The sequence below is a fragment of the Strix aluco genome, chromosome 4 (assembly GCF_031877795.1).
Source record: "Strix aluco isolate bStrAlu1 chromosome 4, bStrAlu1.hap1, whole genome shotgun sequence".
In the NCBI taxonomy this organism is placed as follows: Eukaryota; Metazoa; Chordata; class Aves; order Strigiformes; family Strigidae; genus Strix; species Strix aluco.
The window spans coordinates 127,630,621-127,655,174 of NC_133934.1; the positions used below are offsets into that span (position 1 = coordinate 127,630,621).

At 48.5% G+C, this 24,554-nt stretch overlaps 1 protein-coding gene across 4 annotated transcripts in view; it reads right to left on the reverse strand.

Moving 5' to 3' along the window:
* Window positions 1–24,554, reverse strand: part of SAMD4A (sterile alpha motif domain containing 4A) — a 105,815-nt gene that overhangs the window by 78,947 nt on the left and 2,314 nt on the right. The window lies entirely within an intron of this gene.

The window sequence follows — 24,554 nt, forward strand, 5'->3', positions numbered from 1 at the left end:
AGAGCAGGTAAATGACCCCGGCTCGGTGCTTCTCACATACCTGGGGCATCCCCAGCTGTGAGCCCCGTAAGCTACAGCCAAAGGAAAGCTCTCAGGTATTTCATCCACAGCTCCATAAAACAACGGGCATCTGTTCACCGACTCCAACGCGACATGAATCCAGACTTTACAAAGTTTATCCAAAGCAATTCTTTCCAACTTAGGAAAACCAAGGCTTGGCTGGCTGAAGGACAGGCCATGCTATTGCTGTGCACATCAGTTGTCCTGCAAACCACCCCAAGCAGCAGGGTAGACTGCAAAAACACTGATTTTTTTTTTAATTTATTTTTTTTATTTTGAGAGCAGCAGCAGCATCTTGGTGAGACAGTCTCACAGGAGGAGTCTGGCTCAGCTCTGGAGACCAAGCACGGGTCTGACAGCAACAGGACTTGCCGTGCTGGTGGTACAGGAAATCTCTCCTACCCCTTCACAGATGTTCCTCCAAACACTTCTGCCAATTGAATTGACACCTCCCTGTTCAGATGAACATATGGCTGCGTTTGTACCAGCACTACTCTCACTTTAATAGTTCCTACAAGGTGCTTTAAGGACAGGCTGGACCACTAAACTGTCATTAGATATCTTTTTATATAAAAAAAAAATAGTCTTTAGGTTGGTTTTTTTTTTCCCCTGCAGAGCCTGACCATCACTGCAGGGTCCGGGTGCAAGCCCGTGGTCTAGGTGCCCAGCTTGAGGACACAAGCCATCCCCTGCTACCACAGGCATCCAGCTGGAAAAGAGCTCTAATTAACCAAACTGTTCATTTACCTTTAGGGAGCCGCTTTTCCCATGGGCTCCACTGGAGATGAGGGAGTGATGCTGTGCCCCAAGGGGGACAGATGGACGCAGAGCTCTCAGCTCATGCACATGTCAGTGTAAACCAGACTCCACTTTGCTGGTTTATGGCCAAAAGGACAAACAGGAGAGTTGGGAAAAGGTTGTGGGGAACATGAAAGCTCACTGAGATGAGAGCAGCTCCACCAAATCCCCCCACACACACTGGGAAGGGGATGCGCTGGGACCGTCTCCTCCCAACAGATTGTTCCTCCCTTTCTCAGGGGCACCCAGGTCACATTATACATAATCCCAGCTCCTCTCGAAGTAAGGTTTTACCATACCAAAAAAAAAACCACTAGCAGGATTAAATCAGGAAAAGGGCCCCCCAGGTGAGAGGGGCCCATAGAAGACTCTCTTCTGGAGGGGCACGAGCTGGCTGTGGAGTCACAAATGGTTTAAGGCGGCAGAAGCTGATGCTAAAAAGGAGACCCATGCTGTTCCTCCTTCCAGCAGCGAGGTTTGCTGGGCTGTGTCCCGCAGCCTGCGGGGCTGAAAGCACGTGGGGTGAAGGCAGAAGGGGTGCAAAGGGGGTAGAAATGCATTCTTCTACAGCAACATGGGTGGCTTGCAGGGTTTCACTAAGTTTTGTGAGAGAACGGGGTACATGTGGGCCAGAGGGAAGGGGAACTATGGTTAAAAATTAAAAAAAAAAAAAAGCAAAAGACAGGAGAGCGGGACCAAAAAAGAAAGTCCATTAGGAGTGAGGCAGAGCTGGCTTTCAGTGCTCTGGACCTCGCATTTTCTGGCCTTATTTATGAAACACAAATAATCCAGCCTTCTCCGTAAGCAGCCAGATCCGGTGGAATTACATGTCTGAATACTCTCGGTAAACAGACGGAAACCTGTGGAAACACAGCTTAAGGCAATATGCATTAACAAGGGGGCCTTTATCGCTCAACCTGGCTCTTCCTGGCAGGAGAAAACCCGCTGGCCCCAGCTGAAATCCGGGCAACTGGCTGTGTTGGATCGGCTGCCCAGCCGGTCGCTCCGAGGGGGGATACCCCCAGGCTGCATGCCTTCATTTATTTATTTATTTGCCCCTCGTGATGCAGATGGGACCCACTGGAAACACGCAGCCAAGGGGGAGGGAGAAGGGATGCTGCTACCCATCACCATCCCTTCCTGAGGTGGGAGATGGGATGGCGAGAGCCAAACACGTAGGAACCACCTTCCCGCCCGGTGCTGAGCATCTGCTTTCATCTCCTGATAAAAGCCCTGCGTGCTGCCGACATGTACCATCGGCGAGGGTAGGCACAGGAGAGAGGATTTCCTGCCAGAGGAGCACATCATCCACTGGAGAGAGCGGCAGGCGAGAGCTGACCCCATTTTGCAGAGTTGATGGAAAATACCAAAATAAAATCCAGCTCACCCAAAAAACCAGGAGCTCAGCTACAGGAATGACGGAGCGCAATTGTCTGGCCAGACCGGAGGATCAGCATGCTCCTTTCTGGCTGGAGGATCTAAGGATCTGAAAGTATTTTCCAGACCGAAAACATACTTATTTATTTTCAAAGATCTTCTGTTCAGGAGAGCCCTATTCCTACAGGGGAAAACTCCCATTTCTGCCAAGAAGCTGAACCAAGCCTTATGCAAGGAAACCTCAGCGCAAGGGCAGAAGAGGGGTCTGCAGAGCAATTTCACCTTTACCCACCATCTGCGTGGTGATGAGGCAAAGCAATGCTTCTTGCATGCTGAACGAATTGGGGGGGGTCCCCACATTTTTTGGCCAAGACGCACAAGGCCACATCCATGTACACCCCAAAGCAGAAATCCCCATCTCTCCCCCCTTCACCCACATGAAGGATTGCAAAGCTATTGCAGCCTCCTGCTTCCACAGTGTGCTTAAAATAAATTATTACACTCTGTTCAAATAAATTATTACACTCCATTCGGACACCTCAGCTCTTCTTTGTTTCTAGTGAGGAGCATTCCAAGCTATTCTTGACAAAAAAAACTAAAAACACCCCGGAAATTCGGGTGGAGCCTTATTTATTTTTTTCTACCCAAACAAACTTTCCTTTTTATTTAAACCTTGTTGCCTGAGGACAGCAGGGGAGTCAGGCCACCTGAGGAAGAGCCACAATCCTCCGTGGCTGTCAGATAGGGAAAAATAGGAGAGTCTTGCAAGCACATGTCCTGAGCAGAGGGACCTGTGATACCAGATGAGGACGTGGGTACAGAAATAAAAGGGAAAGACAAGACTTCACTTGGGAAGCTGGAGGTCACAGAGAGCACAGCTGGGCTGATTATTCTTCCTGTATTTACACTTCCAAAGATACAGGCGATTTTTAATGCCATACTGAAAGATATCAGCACATTTCTATGTGTACATTAACAGGCACCATCCAAGTGCTATACAGCACCGTGCCGACACCCACACTTTGTGCTTACTGCAGCGTTTTCTATCCGAAGACCTCAGCGTGAATTAATTTAGCTTCCCGGTACCCTTGCCAGGTAGATTATCTTCCTCTTACAGAGACAAGAGAGGACGAAGAAATAAACAGGGGCTACAGATGAAGCCATCCCACCAGGATTGCCTTTAGCACAGACCTTTATGTATTTTTCATTTTTTTCCCCCCACATTTGCAAAAAACTGTGTTTGCAATAGAGAACGCACAAAAGGTCAAGCATCTAGACGGATGCTGATACTCTGAATTCACCCCATGCCTGCGGAGGCAGGAGCCTGTGTGCTCTGCAAGTCCATGCCAACGTGACTTTTCAAGCCAAAAAGTGCAAGTTTTATAGCCGGAACGGAATTACAGGACAAGGTTGTACGTTGGGAATGCAGGGATGTGAGTGCATAGATGTCAAGACCCCACAAAAGCCACTCTCACTGCTGCTTCTCTTCCCCCAACAGCAAAAGCTCCCCACAAAAACCCTAATTCCCAATGACTTGTCTTGGGAGCGGGGATGTCTTGGGTGAGGTGGAAATACAGAATTGGGCTGGGGAGGGTGGGAGATCTGGTGGGAGGAGGAGGAGAAGCAGCTCTGGTCACTGTGGACGCCCCATCCTGCTGCTGCCCCATGGCACTCGCAGCCCATGCCTGCGTGAGCCAGCTCCTAAATTTAAAACAGTCAGAGAGCAGCTCTGAAACAACAGCCAAGCCTCAGGGTTATGTGCGTGCCGGGGGAGGAAGGGAATACATCCCCACGCTTTCCTTCGGCTTATCTCACATCTTGGAGCAGGGAGAGCAGCTCTGGCACCCACCAGACTGTGCCTTCCTCCAAACCTTCCCCATTTGCCCACCGAAAGCAGCGCAGCACCAGCCTGAAGAGGTCTGGATTAGGGGCATCACTCTCACAGTCACCCCTCGGTGCATGGGGTGCAACAAGGGATCCTCCCTGGAGCCAAAGGGTCCCCCAAAGGGAGGCAGGCACCTCCTTATCCTAACACACGTGAATTCCCATCCTTCCCCCTCCCAGAGCTGAAGTTGGCAGGTGACCATCCCCAGCGGCTGCGCAGGGTCCTCCCAGCTGATGCTCTCCCAGAGGGTCTCCAAAGGACACCAGGGGGAGAGCCGGAGGGGACTCACTTTTGTGCTGGAAGACAGCACACAAAATTGGGTTTGCGCAGGGATCCCTCAACTTGGGGTGCTGCGTGCCCCCCCCCCCCCCCGCACCCCACTGCGTCTGCACGCCTTCATCCTGCTCCTCTTGGGATGCCGATGGGGAGACTTCCCCAGGAATTGCGCACAGACCAACATGCACGGGAAGGAGGAAGCGTACAAAGCCAGCTGCGCTTGTAAAACCCCTGGAAAAAAAGAAAAATGAAGCTAAACCTGTGTGTTTTGAGCAAGGTTCAGATACTCCGTAGCACACCATCATCATCCTCGGCGACATGAGAACTCATATAGCCCAAAACCTTTACTCCAAGGAGCCCCTGTGGCCTCAGGGCGGGTCAAAAGGCCCACTTATCCCTCTAAACTACTCAAGAAATCCCCTACAGCTGTTACTTCACACAGAAAAAGCTTCCCCTATCACAGCAACAATAAAAATCGAGATATTTGTGTGGCTTCTGGTTTGATGGGAAAATGGCTGAAGCTGAGAAACAAGTGGCCGCAATGAATCCCGTGCAAGCCCTTCCCACGCTTTGCTGCCTGGCTCTGGCACTAGGGACAAAACACTTTTCTTTTTCCCTAAGTAGAATTTCCCCCTTTTTTTTCTTCTCCTCTTTACCACACATCACCAGCCAAAGGGACATCTGAGAGGAAGGATGAACAGTAACTGTAAAAAAGCTGATTTTTCAAAAACAGCTGAAATACTGCACAGCCCAATTCACCTTCTATTTGATATATCAGGTGAAATCCTTTGGACAGAGGGAGGAATACCGCAGCAGCCCCAGCTCCAGACCCAACCATCCAGTTCCATCCCACAACCCTGAAAGGTTTTTTCCTGCAATAACAAACCCTTTTTGCTCAGGAGTGGGGATGCACAGCCCATGCCACCATGGCCCCCTTTCCCCTAAACTAAATTTTAGTGGTTTGACCCTGCTGAAAGCAGCAAATGCCAGAAAGGAGCAGGACTGCAGCATCCCTGCTCTCTCCCCAGCAGCAACAGGCTCTCCCTGGGATGCAGGGCATCACAAGCCACTTGACCCTGAGTCCCCACGGAGGCTGATAGGGAGGGAAGGAAAATCTATAAATACAAAATCTTCATGTTAAACAGGCAAAAAGATGTAGGACAGAAGAAGGAAGCTTGCACCCAGGCTTGATGCACAAGGACCACCACAGACACCAAAAAGATGATTTAGGACCCTGATGCGGGCAAGCGGGCTGGCCTCAGGAGAGCCCAGCAAGAAGCAGCAGGAAAGGAGGGAAAACCACTGCATACATTCCCCAGTTTTACAAGCTTTTTCCAACTGTTATAAAAAACAAATCCCCAGGACTGAGAAACCCTCAGCAAATTTAGCACAACATGTCAACAATTTCTGTGTCATAGCTGAGGCACACGTGCTCTCCTTGCTAAAAGGAGATGCATTTTTAGAAACCTTCTTTTCCAAAAACTGTTGGTGTTGGTGGGCCTTTTGTTTTCCTTTCTAGCACTAATTACTCACAAGCATCCTGGAAACTTAAAAAAAAGGCCATTTTTAGACTTACATGCGCAGAGAGGACTAAGAGTGTGTCACCGTGTGTCTGAGCTAGATGCTAAATTCTCCAAAAACCATATGCTGAAGATTTCTATAACAAAAGAGACTGCAATGATAAAGGGAAGCCTTATGTTCAAGTACTGGTTAGTCGCGCAAGATTAGAAATTAGCTCACTATCCAATTCTTATATAAAAGGCTTTGAAAGGACAGGATTTCTCCTTTACATGAAAGCAATGAACTGACAGCTATTCGTTATTGAATTACTCATTCAGATTTAAAAGCAGCAGAAGTACAAAGCTTGTCGTCTTCTGTGTCGTCAAGAAAAACTACAGGGGCAAGGGCTAGAGCATCACGTCCAGGATTGAAAATGTATCCCGTGGGTTTCACACTTAAACTCCACTCCCACTCAAGCCGCCCTGCTGAATTGGAGGTCAAAGATTTACTGGCTGATCAATACAGCATATCCCCAGGGAATTAAGAAGTTTAGTTACGGAAAAGACGGGCCACTCCTTAGAAGAAATTAGAAGGAAGGGAAACACGTTATGTTCGCAAGCAGGATGAAGACTCCAGTTTGGGTAAGATGCTGCTCGTGATCTGGCCCTCTCATAAGACAGGATGAAATCTAAATACCCTTAAGGAGGGAGCAGGCACACAGCACAAAACACACCATGTTTAACACCTGCAGTGCATGCAAGATGTAGCTGCACACCAGCAGGACCCCAAAGGATGCCACTGAACCTACGAGACACCCCCAAACCACCAAGGAGCTGAGCAAGGCACCTACACCACCAGTGGCACGTGATATTTCTGCGTCTCCCCATGCAAGCGTGTCAAGAAACAGTCAAGCATTAAACTGCTCGTGTCAAAACTAGTGCTGATCATCAGACACGAAGAAGGTGGATGGACACCTCCATGCCCAAGACCAACGTGGGCAGGCAAGCCATCCCCTGAAATAGCTCCTTCCCAGCCTCCTCCTCCCAAACCTGGCTTCGGTTTCAGCTGCAGTTGTTCCCTCCCAAATTGCTCCTCCTTAAATAGTCTCCCTTCCTCTTTCCTGGGGGAGGATTTGCCCCGTGGGATGACAGCGGGCTGTACAACCAGGCGAAAGCTAAAATAGACTTTCACCAAGATTAACATCCCACTAACAGCTGTATTACAGTGAAATGCAACCACCTGGAGGATTAATATACAGATGGATTAATATATAGACTGAAATTTATAAATAGACTGCATATTTAATTTCTGCATTGTATTCCCCGGAAAGAAGGAAGGTGGGAACACCCACAAAATAAGGAATACACCACCCAGGCAGAACAGCCACGCACACCATAAAGCAATCCCCCTTCCTCTGCAGCATCAACGCGGGCTCCAGCCAGTGAGAATATAGAAATAGGAAGGAGCTAATTGATATTCTTGACATTTACCACCCAATGCACAGAACTACACCAAATAAAGCAAAGCACATAAATCCAAGATGCATTTTGGGGGCAGAAAGGACTCGAAGCGACAGGAAGGCAGATGCTTCGATACCCTAAATGAGCAACGTTGCACATATCCAAAGTCTTTCCAAGTGGTTTCTAGAGAGGTGGCTGTCGCAGTCTGGCTGCCAACAGGCAGTCTGCAAGCAAGTGTTGCAGATTAAGCACTAAGCAACATTGCAAAAACAGCTGTAAACACTCCTGCCATCTAAACCTGGTAAGTGGGAAAGAAAACCGACCTGGATACCAGGGTTACCCTTGGCAAGACCAACCCTCCCTTCCCATCCATCAGAAGTAACAGCCACGGCTACTTGCTGTGGACAGGGAGTTATTTATTAAGCGGAGCTACAAGAATCAAGCAGTTTGTGCTCAAGTTGTGGTTTACCAGTGATAAAATCCATCTTAGGAAAACCAGAGCACTTGTTGCAGAATCAGATACGGTTATCTTCAAAAATTGCACCGTTATCTGGTTTCAACATACAGTTCCTCCATACTGTACGCCGTGGCGGGACGTGATAAATCATAAAACCATCCTTAGCAACGTGAAGGCATCGCATCTATAAAATAGCCATCTTGTGTAAGAAAGCAAACACACAGCAGGAAAAGCAGTTGGTGATATGGAGAAAAAAAAAAAAAAAGGGAGAAGAAAAACACTTCCTTGACAGGATTTATTTTTAAATGATGGTTGCTCAAGCCTGCTCGGGGAATTGGGATGGCAGGAGTAGCTCCCATGCAAGAGGATGAATGGTGACTCAGCAGGTAAAAGCTGTCAAAAACGTGTCCAAAATTGGAAGGATAAAAAAAAAAATCAGAAGGAAAAACTATAAATACCTCAAACAGTTTTGCTTTGTGCGCTGGTTGGATGCCTGTCGCTGCAGAAGATGCTCTGCGAAGCAAGCGGGGAACCCTGTCCCCATGCCAAGCACCCGCGGGGGGTTCCTCCTCCAAAAGCAGAAGCCACCAGAGCCAAGGGGAGTTTTGCCACCGATATCGGCTGGACCCCCGACATCCTCGTGCTGTTGGGAACCGCTTTGGGCCCCGTGTCTGCCCCAGACACAACGTATGAAGGGATCCCACCCCTGCTGGATTTCAGCTACGATGCTAAAGAGAGTTTTGCATCCCCAAGGGGCATCCCTCCAGCCTTCGCCCCACTTTGCACATCACTCTGGAGAGGACAGGAGCAAGACTTTTTAATGCACATTCAGACAAAAATACCTCTTTTTGCACTGCCTTTTTTTTTTTTTAAAATAAGTCAAAAGCCCAGCCAACATGAAAGGCTGGGTAAACACTCCTCCTTTCCCCAACAGAAATTACAAAAATGCCTTTGAATTTGTTTTGGCAAGAAACAATGTTTTTTATGAAAGAGCTTCATTGAAAAGTCACAATTTGGAATGTACTCATCTATTCTACATTTTTTTTTTTTAAAGTTTTAATTACCACCTTAATAGTATTTTGACATAGTTTATGGTTTGTTAGATTGTATTGTGTGTTACAAATGCCAAACGCACCTTTTGGAAGTGCCTTATTATTGTATTAATGCTAACTGTGGGGTTTGTGCTGCTGAGTCTTGCGTTGGCAATTGAAAAATAATAAATTAATTCCATTTGGAGAAAACGCTGCCATTTATAACCCAGCAATTAAGAACAGATTTAATTTTAGATATTGCTGCATTCTTCAGCTTATTGAGTTATTCAGTACTGACACTGCTACTATCAGTATATGCCCAGTTCTTAAGAACAGACCCAGGCCACTTTCTCACCCCTTAAATTAGCGACAACAGAGATGAAAAGTTAATGCTGCTTTTCTCTCTCCCAGGAGCTGCAGCATACGGTCTTTGCTGAAAAACAAAAAAAAAGCAAGCACAGAGCACACGCTGGGATTTCTACCACAACGGGCCAAATTGTATGAGCCAGGGGCACATAAGGAGTTAACAAAAAAAAAAAAAAACACCAAACAAACCTCAATGGAGCAAGGCAGAGCTGACTGTATTTGCAAACCAGGGTGTGCAGACATTTTAAGGGAGATAAAAGCAGACCGAGGCATGGCTGGAGGGATGCCCACAGCCCCATCTCCCTCCCCAAGGCCGGGCAGTCACGCAGCAGGTAGGAGATGGAGAAAGGAAAATGCTTTTTGTTCGGCCACAGCTCTGCCAGTGGGAAGGTGATGCCCAGGGAGGTCTGGTGCTGCCGGCAGGGCTCCAGCTGGCACCGAGGGGACGGGAGGTTGCTGGCTCCATCCCACGCAGGGAAGAGTTGGAGCGGTCCAGGGAGCAGCACCTGCATCCCGGCAGCGATGGGCAGCCCTGGGGCTCCCCAACAGCCCCCGCTGGGGGAAGGTTGGTGGGAAATGGGACATGTCCTCACCGTCTCCCCTTGGGCACTGGCAGCAAACGCTTGCTGTGATCACCAGCAACCTGTACATTGTGAAAATAGTCTCTCTGGACAAGGAAAGGGAAGGTAAATAGGAGCGAGGGCATGGGAGCTCCCCTCTCCCTACCCATGCTCACAGTGTCACCAGGCTGCCGGCCACCTCTGACAGCAGCAGACTGTGACGTACGTAAGAAAGGGACACACATGGGTTGTGGCAGCAGTCCAGGCTTTGAAAGCAAAATGCAGTAAGGGACAAGTTGTGAAACAGTTCTCTAACGATGGCAGTGGAAGACCCTGGGCATCACCTGAAACACGAAGGTGACACGGTGACAGTTATTTGCTATTAACACCATCCATCCGAGCAGCACCGCAGCCGGGAGAGGTTGCAGGATCCCCAAAGATGACCCAACTAAAGCAAGATATGCTTTGGCCACGCGCATGCTGTGGGGCTTGCTGCAGGAAAAGTGGGATGATGTTTTGGGATTCTTGTTACACAGGAGGCCAGAATCGGTAGCACACCAAGAGCTGTGTGAAAATAGCCAGGGGGTTCGGGTTTTTTTGATGTCAAGATGAAGCTAAGACTCACAACAACAAGTCTTAATGGTGCAACAAAATGATTTTGCAAAATAGCCAGGCAAACGCTCCCGAAAGCCCAGCACGCGGCTGGGATGGAGCAGCACAGCTCATGCAGCAGCGCCAGACCAGCTCAGATCCCAGGAAAAAAGCTTTCAGCATCCCTGAAACCCTGTCATGGTTAAACCTGGACAAACCAAGTGATGAGAACTCACAAGACAGCACCCTTGGAGGGGTTTGCCAGCCCCTGAAGGACACAAGGGCACCTTCACCATGTCTTGACCTCCTGCCACAAGTCCTCTCAGGCCAGAAGCACACGTGAAAGCAAGCAAAATTAAATTAAACCTTGGCTTTTATAGAGTTCCCCCATCTCCTCATACAAAACAAAAAAAGAAAAAAGTCCCCAAGCACATATTTTTATTTACCAACATTCCAGCCATCTCATTTCCTGCTACGTCCCTCTTGAAGGCAGGAGTATTGTTGCACTAATTGTAAGTCTATTGAGAAACAGGCTACCCTCTGCCTTCACACTGGAATTAGTTACTCTCGGTGTGACCTTGCATTATTTTGAAGCACTGCAACATTAAAAGAAAATTAGAGCGACTTGTTAAATCCTTTAAAAGGTAAAGTAACCCTCTTGCTCCAGGTTCACATACCAGAAGAAAAACACCAAAACAAAAACCAAAATCAAACTCTTAAATCATGACTACTGCTTTAATGTGGTAGGATTTAGTCTTATATTTTAAGTTCATTCATTTCTCGTTTACTTGGACAATCACACTAGCTTTAATGAGCGCTCCCTATGAAAACTGCAACTACAAAGGATCACATTTGCTTATGTTACAGAGCTCTGCACACCTAGAAAGGAAATCCTAAAACATCGCGTGCTTCTTACCAGCCAGATTACAGTTTTTAATCCTCTCTGCCAGATGCATTTTTAATCTCTTTGCGTATAATAAAGCAAATTAGTGTAATTGTCTGGGTGAACTGAACCAAAATACGCACATCAAATAAAAAAAAAAAAAACAACCTTGGGTTATGTTTTGCCGAGCTGGCAACTAACAGAGCTGGGCACTGAACTTGGCTCTGGCAGGGGAAGAAGGTGCTGCGTGGTGAGCGAGGAGCTTCATCACCCCTTGGCCACACTCACGGGCTCCCGTTTCTCCTCCAGGTTCCCTGTGAGGGACCATGAGGGGTCATGGATGGGTAACACATCCTTGTGCTCACAGGAGAGTACAAACAGGTAAGAGCCCAGGCTACCATGGAACTGCTGGTCCATAGCGAGTTCATATTGTCCTTCAGTGCACGGGAACTACTCACCCCTCCAGATCTACACCCGTCTGGCTATCTCGAGCCACCTCTTAACCCATTATGTGTGCTTTCTGCTATCCACCATCAGCAGATTTTATTGCCCTGGTAAATCGGATGCTGTCACACTCACTGCAAGCTCAAGCATGAGATTCATGATCCAACTTCCCGACCCACGAACCCAAAAAAGCAAAATTCATCACAGACCACTGGTTGCCTCTGGAAAGCCCCCAGGGAAGGTGGGCACCTTGAAAACCCTGGGCTTTCACCCAGGGAGCATGGGAAGCAAACCCAAGCACGCAGTTCACAGCCAGTGGGACTGCAGGACCAGGTACAGCTGCAGTTCTGCATCCAGGGCTCAATATCTGCACATCGTCCCCATTTCTACTGAGCTTGGACCGCCCAAAAACAGCGTACCCAGGGGAGAACAGTGCATGTGCCAAGCTTCTACAGCCGGGCAGGTTTGCTCTGCCTCTCTGGAGCCACCCACCCAACAACAGCTTTTGCCAGCAGCATCTATTTGTTAACTCGAGAACATCCTGATCTGCCTTTGCAGAAAGAGATTCAGTATCACAAAGTGTTTTCTCCAGATGAAGAAGACTGCTGCCAGATTCAGTGGCCCTAGCAGGATTAGGGAGGTTGTTCTCATTTTCCACCAGTGCCAGGGGGCCAAATTCAGCAGAATAAATTCAAAATAATTACACTCAAAACCCCAAGAAGTTATTTTTTATGTTTCACTGGTGAGCAGGACTTACCCGCTGGAATAAAACCCAGCTAAAATCATCACTGACTTCAGCAGGGTGGTTCACCAAGCTGCAGATTACATCCCTCTTCGTTCCCATCCTCGAGGTGGGACTTAATTACTTTGCAATTCAGCACGGGCGTAGGGGTCCCAGCCTGGCTGGTGCTGGGGGAGATCTAAAGGGAACTGGTGTGTGAGCATCAGCTGTGCGCAGGGACAGCCCTGCTTTCCCACGCAGGATGGGGACAAGAGCCCAGGAATGCAAGAAGTCACTCAGAAATGCTGACTGTGTCCTGGGAAAAGCTTTAGCAACCCTTTTTTTTAAAAAAAAAAAAAAAAAGAAAAAATAAGCAAATGAAAGTCACCCCAGAGAAGGCATATTCTGTCGAGATGTTTTCTGCAGGGGATGAAAACGATGAAAGGGCTGGGGTACACTGCACATAGATATAGAGTGATCTAAAGAGCTCTGCCAGGACTCAAGCTGCAGGATACGAATGAATAAATGCATGGAGAAATACATTTTAAAAGGGGCCTGCACACAGGTAACATAGACAAACATTTCAGAGCTGGAGGAGGGTTTCCTTCCCCACCTGCCATATCTAAGCCATATGTGGGATGCTTGTTCTTGTACTGAATCCTCCTCCTTTTCAAGCACAAGAGCCTGTGCCCAGGAAAATGGATTATCCAGCCAGTGAGTATTCTGTATTAGTTTGTTAGGGGCATGGGCTGGGTGTGCCAGCCGCAGCCCCCCTGGGAGAGGAGACAGGGCCCAAGGAGCCTCCGCAGCAAGAAGCTTGCTCTGAGGCAGCTCTCGGCATCTCCCCTCCGAGGGAGGGTACAGAAGTGACCTGGGACAGGGACGGAGCCACCCGATCTGGGCCACCAGCTGCAAGGGGACAGGGGATGCTCCCCACGAGCTGCCACCTTGCAGGTGAGTTGTGCACCAAGGAACTAGGCGCTGAGCAAAAGGCTGACTTCAGAGATGCTGCAAAACAGCATCTCAAGTCCACAGTGGGAGCGAATCTGTCAAAAATCAGGGGCGTTAGACCAGCAAGGAGCTGGATCTTGGGGTGGGGGGGACTGTCTTGGGCTGGGCTCCGTGCCCCTCGTGCAGCAGGACCCCCTGGGTATTACACACCAAGATTATTGACTGCTCAGGGTAGAGGGAGAGAACACATGAGCTATTTCTATTTTAAAAAACAGAAAACAACTGAACATCAATGCTAACATCCAGTTCGGCTTTAGGAGGGATTTAAAGAACTCGGGCTTCTTCGTTCCTTAATCCCACACCATGCTTCCCCACTACCAACCAGTATTGACTTCTAACAATGCAAAAGCATCTGCCCACATTTTTGCAATTATTTCAAAGAGCACCCTCCCCTTTCTGTAGGGTTAATCTAAAGAACAGTTGCCAAAATGCTGAGAACACAGTCGAACAATAGCTCCTCTGATGAAATTCCTCCACTCCATAGAGAAACCAGTATCCTCCAGCTGCTGTGGCTTGTCCAGAGAGATCTCCGAGTGTTTACCCGCTCCCATTAAAAGAAAAAAAAAAAAAGAAAAGAAAAAGATGACAAACTGAAAGATTCGAGTGCAGCTTGCAAAAAATTAATGCAGAGCCCTGCAATCTAACCACAACACTGAAGTTTTATTAATGCAACATTTGCTTTGTGTGAAATATAAACCGAGGACATCAGTGGAAGAAGGACACCACCAGCCACCTGTCCCAAGGATAGAGGCTCGCTATACTTATCAGTACAGAGACCACTTTTAGCAGCTCCATCCCTTTAAATACCCATTCTCAGTGGAATCTCTGATCAGTCATTTATAAAAGCCGGGTAGCCGAGCTGGACAGCTGAATTACAGCAGCTATTATCCACGTATGCCTGAATACAAGCAGACACCTTTATTTATAAAGGCTCTCCGGCTGACCGAGATTTGACATCGGCTACAAAAAGCATTCAGCATCCAACTGACTGCTTCAGAATAATGTGATGAAAGGTTAGCGAGTGCAGTCCGAGAAGACACCTTTACACAGCACTAAGAGCTATCGTTAAAAGAAATACGCTGCTGCGATGACTCTTTTAACCAAGCAGGTTTAAGTAACTGATTTCCTGAACAGACACACTGAGTTGCACACCTCTGCCTCTTCTGCTGGTACATATTCAAATGGATTTTTTTTTTTCCCTAGACCTAATTCTAAGGCATTTAGAGTATTTTTTGTTTAATCAGGCCTCTCCTTTTAGACCTCCTGGGTCTCTGCGCTTTCCAAGCTGCTGCTTCGTGCTTGTTCACCTTTTGGCCCACCCCCGCCTGCGAGCCATGAGTGTGGTTTCCACAAATCATGGGAACCTGTGACACGCAGGTAATCCAAGTGCAAAGGGATGGGGGAGAAAGAAGAAAAGCACGTGGTAAGAAAAAAAAAAAAAAAAAAATCAATTGCTCACGTTGCTCACGGTTGGTTTTCTTTAGCTCTAATAGCCTCACTGGCAACCCCTGATAACAGAAGGTAATCAAGTCCATGGCAGAAGTGTGAATTCTGCTTTAAATTGACAGCATCCCCAGGAGCAGCATGTGCAAACACACCAAGCAGGGCTTAGCTGGGTGAAGGAAGGCTTTAAGTACATGTATTTCTCACCAAACTCCTAACTCTGTTATAATAACCCAAAACAGGAGCTGGCACCTCTGCTGGGGTGCAGAGATGGGACCCAGCTCCCAATGGGGCTCCACGGCACAGTAATGTTAAGGAAGAGCCTTCCTTGCCTGGCTGCTCATTTCTTAAGTGAGGACCATCAAAAGCATCCTTCCTGCTCCCAGCACCTTCTCCCCTTGCACCCATCTCTCTCACCACACCCAAACCCACAGCGCCAGACTCACCAGCACAGGACTGAGCCCTAGCACAACTCTCTGGCTAAAATTCCCTTCAGATGATGAAAATTCAAGAGCTGACAACCACAGGAGCAGCCAAGTGACCTGGGGCATCCCTCACAGCACCAACCTGAAGCCCCAAGGAGGTTTCCCAGGTTCCTCCTGAGGGGCCACCCTCAAGACCCCTGCACCAGCATCAGGAAGGAGCTGTGTGCTGCCTGTGCATTACCAGGTAAGTTGTTATGGTTACTGGGTGGTTTTTTTTTTTTTCCATTCTCTTCTAAAAAAAATTCTTATCTGTTTAACATAATACCGCCAGTCAATAACAATTCTTATCTTAAAAGGTCACTCAGGTAGTTATAATTCAACATTTCATCTACATTCACATTATCTGGAGGGAAACAGCCTGAGGACTTTGCATTTTTTTTTTTTTTAAATAATCCACTTTGGAACTGTAAGATTTTAAAAAAACCTGCCCAGAACCAAGCTGACCCCATGGGCAATTTGAGCATGCTGGGGAACAGACAGAAAAAAGGTAGAAAAATCACATTGATGTTTGCTGCATGAGAAATAAGGGGAATATCCCAACAGGAAAACTATGAAAAACAGGGAAATGCATGAACGTAGACCACAGCTGCTGCAGAAACACTATGTTCTGCTTGCAAACGTCAGATCAGCCAAGTTTCTCCACAACAAAAGTTGTGGGTTTTTGCTCCACATTTCTCTCCTGATTTTCTTTCTTCTTCACTTCCCATGGCAGGCGAGGGACAGAGAGAAGGGGACAATAGGAAAAAAAACAAGGACAAGAACCACCCATCTGTGACGTTCAAGGTTTTTTCTTCTTTGAAAACATGAGAAAATGCAGTGGCATGGAAAGTGAGTTTTAAAATGTTTCAAGCTAAACCTGGTCAAATGCTGTTTCATCCACCCACTCAATTACTTCTTATAACAACAATTAAAACTCCAAACACAACACATGCCCATACCCCAACCAGGCAACAGCGTAGGCAAGGAGCAGGAGAACTAACTGGTTAAAAGCAAGGCAGGTTTGTGGTTTGTCTGAAATAAGTTTTATCAAAAAAAAAAAGAAAGAGAAATCTGGAACTAATTACTTGCGAGGATCAGTAACAGAATAGAAGCTTTTTTAAAGTGCCCCATGCTTCCACGCCAGGGCTGCCTCACTCGAGAGCAAAGAGCAGAGCAAAGCTGCTGAATCCTGCAGACGACACTCACAATATTAACATTACTTTAAGTAAAATAACATCTTCAGGCATGATAGCTCAACACGCTGGGCCACGTCCAGCTCCTGCAAATGTCACGGAAGGCTTGCAGGGATTGCGGCAGAAGCTGGCTCAGCCCTTGGTGCAACAGAGCCATCAGTACCATCCGTCCGTATCTTCTGTAACAGAAAGTCCCACACTCACAATACAAAATGACCATGAATTTGTTCAAGCACGGTCACGTGCACAGGAGAAAGTCTTTTTCTGCCTCGTGGATTATTTTTATATAATGCAAAAAAAAAAAAAAAAAAATCTTTGTGCTACAGCTCAAATGCCCTGGAAAGTCTGCAAAGGGCAGCAGCCAGAGTTAATAGTAGCAAAATACACAGTTATCACCCCGGTTTCAACTCAGAGATCAGACCTGATCAGCGAGCAGAGCCTTCACGTATGTCAGAGAGGAACCCCAAGCCCAGGAAGCCTTAAACGAGCTGTACTGCATGCCCACCCCGCTCTGCAAGCACAGAGCCTGATCAGAAAAAACACACTGCGATTCAGACACCTTCATCAAAATCTTTGATACAACCACGCCACACCATAGAGTCACCACATGCAAATTCACAAATAAAACTGCAAACTGTGAACCAGGCATCGGATGGGTGAACCTGTGCTGATAAACCCTTCACTTACATCTCCTCTTGCCTTAGACATGTTTCCTCCCTGCATGGAAAGGCTTGTAAAAGCCCATGCACCTGCCTCGCACAGCTAACTCCTGCCAGGTACAAAGCAAATTAGGTTTTTGCCTCTGGAGCTGGTGCCCCCACCCCAAGCAGACTCATTTTCTGCTCATTACCCAGAATCAGAGCAGCCATCCCCCAAGACCTCTTCTGAATTGCAGGGCCATCCCCCAAGACCTCTTCTCCAGGAAAGGAAACCCAGCTTGCGACCCCCCGCACCAGAAAAGCGATTCCCTCTCCAAGTGAAACTCCTCCCAAAGAAAAGCCAGCATCACATTCTCCAACACAGAAACAATCCCAACCTTGTTTTGATGAGATCCTGACCCTCCACTTAATGCATCTGCTGTGGAAGAGGAAGCGGTGGAAAGTCAGGAACAGATCTGCTCGCTCCAACCTCAACGTTATTTGTAATTACTGGGGCCGAGATGGAAAGCCACCGGCTTGGCTGTTTGCCATTGCCAAACTCACACTCAGCGGTGACCTCTGCAAATCTCTGGGTCTCCTTCTTAGGACCAGAGCACTGCAAAGATACATGCTTCCCCCCCGCCCCCCCCCTTTTTTTTTTTTTTTTTTTTTTTAAGAGAAAGGGAGTGAGCATGCAAGCCTGTGCATCCCTCCATCAGGGCCTACAGCCTCTTTTAGCATCTTTTAGGCCCCTTAGCAGCTCTTGTGTAACCAAGAGTTAGTAATAAAAGTAATGCTCTTGTTTATTCAGTGAAAATAGAAAGAAAATACAAAGGGCACATGCACACTCAGAGGGATATACACGTGCACACACAGTTCACGTAAGGGTTCGTCCCAGCTGCAACCCTTGGTGTCAAGCCCCAATCCTGGGTTTCTGCAGACAGAAAGGGTTTCAAACACGAGGACTTGCGCTTTGCCGTGGGCTCCTAAACTCACTTGGCACCATGCAAGAAGCAGGGAGAAGACTGGGAGGGATGAGGTGGGAACCCCAAAGTGCAGCCCCGCAGGCGCTGCAGTACACCAGCTTCTCCACCCTCTGATGAATCCAACCCTGAGGAGCTGTTGGCTCTGACCCCTGGGGTTCGGACGCAGGGGTAGTGCAAGGGGTGCCCTTTCGCCAAACGCTTATCTGCGGTAACATTAGACACAAGCACAAAGCTGGAGAGCTAACGCACTGACGAATGTATCTTAAAATAAAACGAGCGTTCACACTAATTACTATTTCAGTTACTCATGCTGATTGCAAACATAACTCCCAGCTTGGTAAAAAATTGCTTTCACGGGCCACAATTTAAATAAAGGTGTTTTTTGATGGAAGACGAGAGAAAGGTCAAAGCTTAAGAAATTGTAAGAAGACGGAAATTTGCACCGTGATCCACAGAAACCTTCACCAACTGCTTCAGGGAAACTTTGCAGGGAACTCTGGCTGACCGGAGCATCAACTATTTTAAAAGCAACTGGCCCAAGTGCAAACATGTATAATATAAATGGCGAGGCGGGCACGCAGCTTTGTTCGGATGCTGAGGTCTAACACGCCACAGGACGTAACCGCACAGACGATCATCCACCGGCAACGGCCCAGGCGACGAGCAGAGCGCTTTCCCCATTCATCCATTTAATCTCATTTGAAGATAAGTGTATTCGCAAACTAGATTATTTTAATTGATGGCTCTACAGTTGGTTCTTATTCAGCTCCCGATCTAAAGCTACCCTTGACCTCTCCCATCAATCTGTATCCTGACAGGTTGAAGACTGCTGTACGCCGTCAGCGATGCCCTGTGTGGTTCCTCCCCTTCACATACAGCCTTGCACCCACCGTCATGGGGCAGAACTTAATCTCGTTTACTTTTCCAAGCGCAAACAGGAGATACCTGCACAGAAGGGTAGCACTTGGATAGAAAGCAAGGGACAACAAGCTGGGCCAGGCAGACAACTCCAGCTCAGTTCTGCGATGATGCATGAAATGCTTCTCTGTATCTTTTACATGCACTTCAACAGCAGGATTTTTCCCAGCTTCAGTCAGTGGGAAAATTAACCCTGACATCAGGCCCCTCGCCAAGGCATGCATTATATATAAAATAATTAAAAAGACACTGCAAAGTATGGAAAAGTCTCTTTGGGAGAAAGCAGCCCACCCGTGGGCAGACCCGCTTGCACCACACCATGCTCCAGGCAGCAAACCACGCTGTTCTCATTAGTTAACTTTTTCCTCCACCGCTTTAAGCCTTTCTACACCCCAAAAAAAAAAAGTTTCCCCCACAAGCTCTGCCTCATGGGAAGAGGCACACCCACCACCAAACTACCCAGCCCTCGTTAGCCCTGCCCGGTGGAGGAGACCTGGGCATTGGTACTGCTGGTGCTTCGGGAGCGAGCTACAGGGAGCTTCTCCCTCCTCCTCCTCCTCCTGCAAGGGATGCGTGCCAGGAACCACGAGGGAAGGCGTTTTTAAGCAAACAGGAGAAAATGTAGGAGAGTTAAGTGCAAGCCCAGAGGCATCTCCCCCAGGTCCAGGGGAGAGCAAGGGGAGCCTTCTTCACGCCACGCCACAGACCTGCCTCCAGCCAGGGCTGGCATGAGCCAAATGCTGGCCTGCAGTGCTTCCCACAGCTACTCTGAAAAGCATCTTTAAAAATAAAAATATTTTTGAATTGCAAGAGAATACTGGGTGTGTGGCCTTGCCCAAAGCCCCTGGCTAACATTGCTCTGTACCTCTACACCCCTCCCCTCGCCTCGCTATTCTCCCAAAAACCCAGCACAGATAGCTTTTAGCCCTCAAGTTTGCAAACAAAACCTGGGCAAGATGCATGGCAGCAACTCAGGCAACAGCGTACAGAAGAAAAGAAGACAGTGTCCAACAGCTCGGCAGATCTCTCCATTTAAGAGTCCCAGCTCGTGATTTTTAATGAGCGGAGCTGGCAGGGCTGCTCACACCTCTCTCCAGGCAGAGACAAGTGTGCAGAGGGATCATGCGATGCCAGTGTCTGACATTGCACTTAAAACTTCCTATTGCTCCCACCAAGCACAGGGCTTAGCAACTCGCCCCCTTCTCCTCTCAGGATGCCTGCTTGGCCTCTCCAGTCCTCGCCACGGGACAGCCCAGCGATGCTCTTGCACAGCCCAAGAGCACTTAAACTAGAGTTCAGCATCGCAATGCAACAGTAAGCCAAGAAAAATAAATAAATTTTAAAAAAGGAACTTCAAACTGGGCACTGGGATGATTTTCCCTCAGTGGGGTTCACTGGGGACGAACAGCAAAATTTGCACAGCGGAGGGGGAGCAGCTTCCCAATGAGCTGGGAGACTGCAGCAACAGTCGTAGGGCTGGAGCCACAGTGACCTAAAGATATAAGAGGTGAGGTCTGCAGGAACATGTAATACCTTTTAATAGACCAGCTGGTACAGTTGGAGGGGGGAAAAAAAAACCAACCACAACCACACAAGTCCTCCTTTGAGCTGGTGCACCTCTGTGCTTGGCCATTTTTTCCAGCTGCATCACTTGGTCTAATTAAAGACATCACCACTCCCTGCAACCCTTGTCTCTTCCTCTGGCCAGTCCTTCCCAGGACGAGAAATCTAGGTCATTTTGATGCTCTCATTGTGATACTTGACAGCCTGCCGAAATGAAATAAAGATTTTGGCCTTAACATGTGAAGTAGTTAATGGCCTGTGCACAGGGCAAAGAAAGCTTGTTGTCCTTCAAGACCGAGGGCTTAAAGTTGTCACTCTGCTACCACCAGCGCAGATGGGTGTTTGCATGCCTGGTGGTCTCACAAGAGCCTCCGGGCATCTCTGTCGACCAGCAGAGACTGCAGGAGCGAGGAAGCCGTGGCAGATCTGAAGCTGGGGCTGGTGGGACGGGATGTGGGACTACTCTTGGAAAAAAAAAAAAAAAACAAACCACACAACCACCCAGTCGCACCCCTGGCCATCAGTGAGGGGATGCCCAAGCCCCTGAGAGCAGAAGCACACCCCACACTCAACACAAAAAGCCTAGAGACCACGTTTGGTGGATAGAGCAGCCCCCCATCTCCTCATCGGGCCTGTACCCCGCAGAGCGGCCATAGCCAGCACCCCTCAGTTTCTCAGCCCCAGCCGGCCGGGCACAGGAGGAGCTCGGGTCCCGCTCCCACCATGGGACACATTACGCTCCTGCCTGACCTTTACTGGTGGCTTGGAGGAGGTCGCCACATCCTGATGGCTCCGAGCAGCTGGGACCGAAGCAGCCCGGCAAGGCCAGGCTGGAAGGAAGGAAGGAAGTTATAGCAGGCTTTTAAATAGCGCTATGTAATACCTGAAACTTCTATTTCTGTGCATGGATAATATGGTTTCCATATTCTTCTCCATGCACGGCACGCCAAGCCATTCGTACTCAAACTGAATTAGCAGCAACTTGCATTCTTCACCAGTTAAACCATTAAAGCTCTGTGAGGCTACTCACAGCCACCATTTAGGATAACCACAAGCTGTACACTTCACCTAATGAAGAAACGTACAGATTTCCTTCCATGTTTGCTTCTCACTTCTACTTTACCTTTATAACCAAGCAACACCTTTAAATGCACTACAGATTGCAGGTGATCTGTACAGCCCCCACACCACATCGCTGGTGGGCTCCAAGACACCAGTGTAGCCTTCTGCAAGATGTTTCTCATCTGGGGTGGGCACCTCTCCATGCCTGAGCAAGTATCCAAAGAATCACAGAAGCAGGAGGCTCCTCAGGGCTTTCTGAGAGTCATACATGGCTCTACACAGCAGAGACACATTGGGTTTGCAGTCCTAACGAAGAGGGCTTGGCTGCCATTATCAAAAATACCCTTACACTTGTGAAAAAAAAACCCACAAACCTCCTTCAAAATAAATATACTTGCTTCTCCATATCAATTAACTAGTTAAAAAGAGTTATTTTTCTTCCTTGAGGTTTCCCCATCTCATCTGCCATACAGCAGACCTCTCATTTGGAGTCTACCAGGCGAGACACAACCTGGACACCTTTGCTGAGAGGAGGTTTCCTCCACGCCTGGTCCTCACACCCGAAGGCTCATGAGCCCAGCTTGACCAGACAGCGAGGATTTCATGCCCCAACTGATCTCAGTTGTTGGTGATGATAGTGCCAAGGATGGTGCCCATCCACCAAGGAACACAGCAGGGCTGTCACCTCCTTCTAACAGTTGTAAAATAGGGATAACATTCAAGTTTTCTCACCTCCCCAAGGGGCTTAGGGCAAGCAACAAGTCCCACATGTACAAAACAACTCGCTTCTCACAAGCACCCACCGTTTATGTCAATTTGGACACTTGCTCCAGCACATTAGACCAGCACATTGCATTCAGACCAGCATTACTTAACTCGTGGTGACACCCCTTGCCAGACGGAGGATTTCATCTATGCTTCATTGAACGTGACCTCACCACGTCTTACATTCAAGCTCTGCACCCCCATCACCCCGCAGTCCCTTGCACACCACCATTGCCATGTCACCAACATCAACGAGGATATTGTTGGGGCACCTACAAGCACGGAGCCACCATTTCCAAGTCAGCAAACACCAAGAAAACATATCAGGAGGCACCTCAGCCCCCAGCCTGGGCAGGAATCAAGCTCAAATTAGTTAAGCAAACAACAGGATTGAAACAGTAAAGAGTAACTCAAGGTTAGATGATGACACTGCTTTTCAGAAGAACTTGGTGTGATTCCACTGCCAGGCAAGCGACAAATGTCAAACTGCAAAATGGGTGCTGAATAGCAGCTATTTAAAAAAATACAGGTGGTTTTATGAAGAAGACAGCATTAACACTGGAGACGAAAAGCTATTTCCCAACAGCACCTCAGCTACCCTTCCCTCCACCGCAACAGGATTACCCAGCTCAGAAAAGTGCGTGTCCTGTTCTGCAGGACGCATAGATACGTCCATCCCATGGGAAAGCAGTATGGAGGGGTGTCTGGCGAGAAAGAGGAACTCGGCGGATCCAGGTTTTGCTATTGGAGTTACAAATGCCCTGGAGGAACAGCTCATTTTTGGAAGAAATGTCAGGGAAAGTGCAGGCAGCTCCACAAACGCACTGAGGGACAGGCAGGAGGCTGGATGCCAAGCTTCACTCGCAGGAGAAATCCTCGCGCCAAGCAAGGTCAACGGGATTACAGGGGCAAGCAGGGATTGCTTGCACGAGTAGAGATGGGAAGGGTCCAACCCCTGGTTTCCACCCTGGCTTACATCGAGCAAATGCCACCACACAGCCAGCCATGCGTGACTTTGTATCTGGGAGGACTTCAAAACACTGTCTTCCTTCATAATTCGCCTTTGGCGCGGTCAGGAGGGAAATCAACCCCCTCTAATTACCTGACCAACCGAGGGGACACGGCTATCACCACCGACACAACCCAACTGAATAACTGCGACACTGGTAAAAATAATAAAATTAAAAATATATTGCTGACGCCGACTTGCAGCAGGAATCACAGCAAGCCCGTGCTAAGGCCGGCATGGGAGGCTGCACATTTATCCCAGAGCAGCTGGGTTTAGAGAGCATGCTCCCTCCCTGCCCCCCCCGGGGGCCTCCCCACCCAAATGGATGAGGTTTGGCCCTTCAGCTGTTTATAAAACCAGCAGTATTGCACCCAGACGCACTCAGCAGCATTCCTCCCTCTCATTCCTGCGAGCTATATAAGGGAACGGCCAATTCCAGCCTTGCTCCCCCCTCGTAGCCAGCCCCGATCCAGGAGCAGCCCCGGGGTTGGTTTCCTGCAGAAGGACTTAAATCCGTTCTCGGTTGAACACGGCGTTGCGCTGGACCTTGTCATCAAATGGCAGCACAGGCAGCGAGCTGCCAAATCCTGCCGGCTCGGTGCTCTAATCGGGAACAGCTGGAGAAGGACCCCACATTTTTTCCCGCTCCGTCAACACGGGGGGCTCCGTTCGGGATCCGGCCGTCGCCAGCCCGCAAGATTTCCACCTTTCACAAAACCCAACCGGCCGCTCCCCGGCACCCTTCCGACACATACAGCCCAAAAACCAAGAGCTCCCAGCTCCCCCCACCCCGAGATTTTAAACAAAAGGGATGCTTTGCAACAGGGGGAGGGTTTGCTTTGCCTTTTTTTTTTTTTTTTTGGAGGGTTTGGGGAAACGCAACTATGGAACTTAAAGACAGATTTTCGCCTTCCCTACTCGTACTCTGTATTTCAGAAACTCTGCTTAAAGCGACTTGCATCCCTGCGTGTATCTGCACACACACACACGCAGGGACATACATGTTTGTGCTGCATACACACCCATAAACAACCACGTTAACACACGGCGCAATTCGCACACCGCTCGTGCCGTTTTCACCCTGCTCTAACTC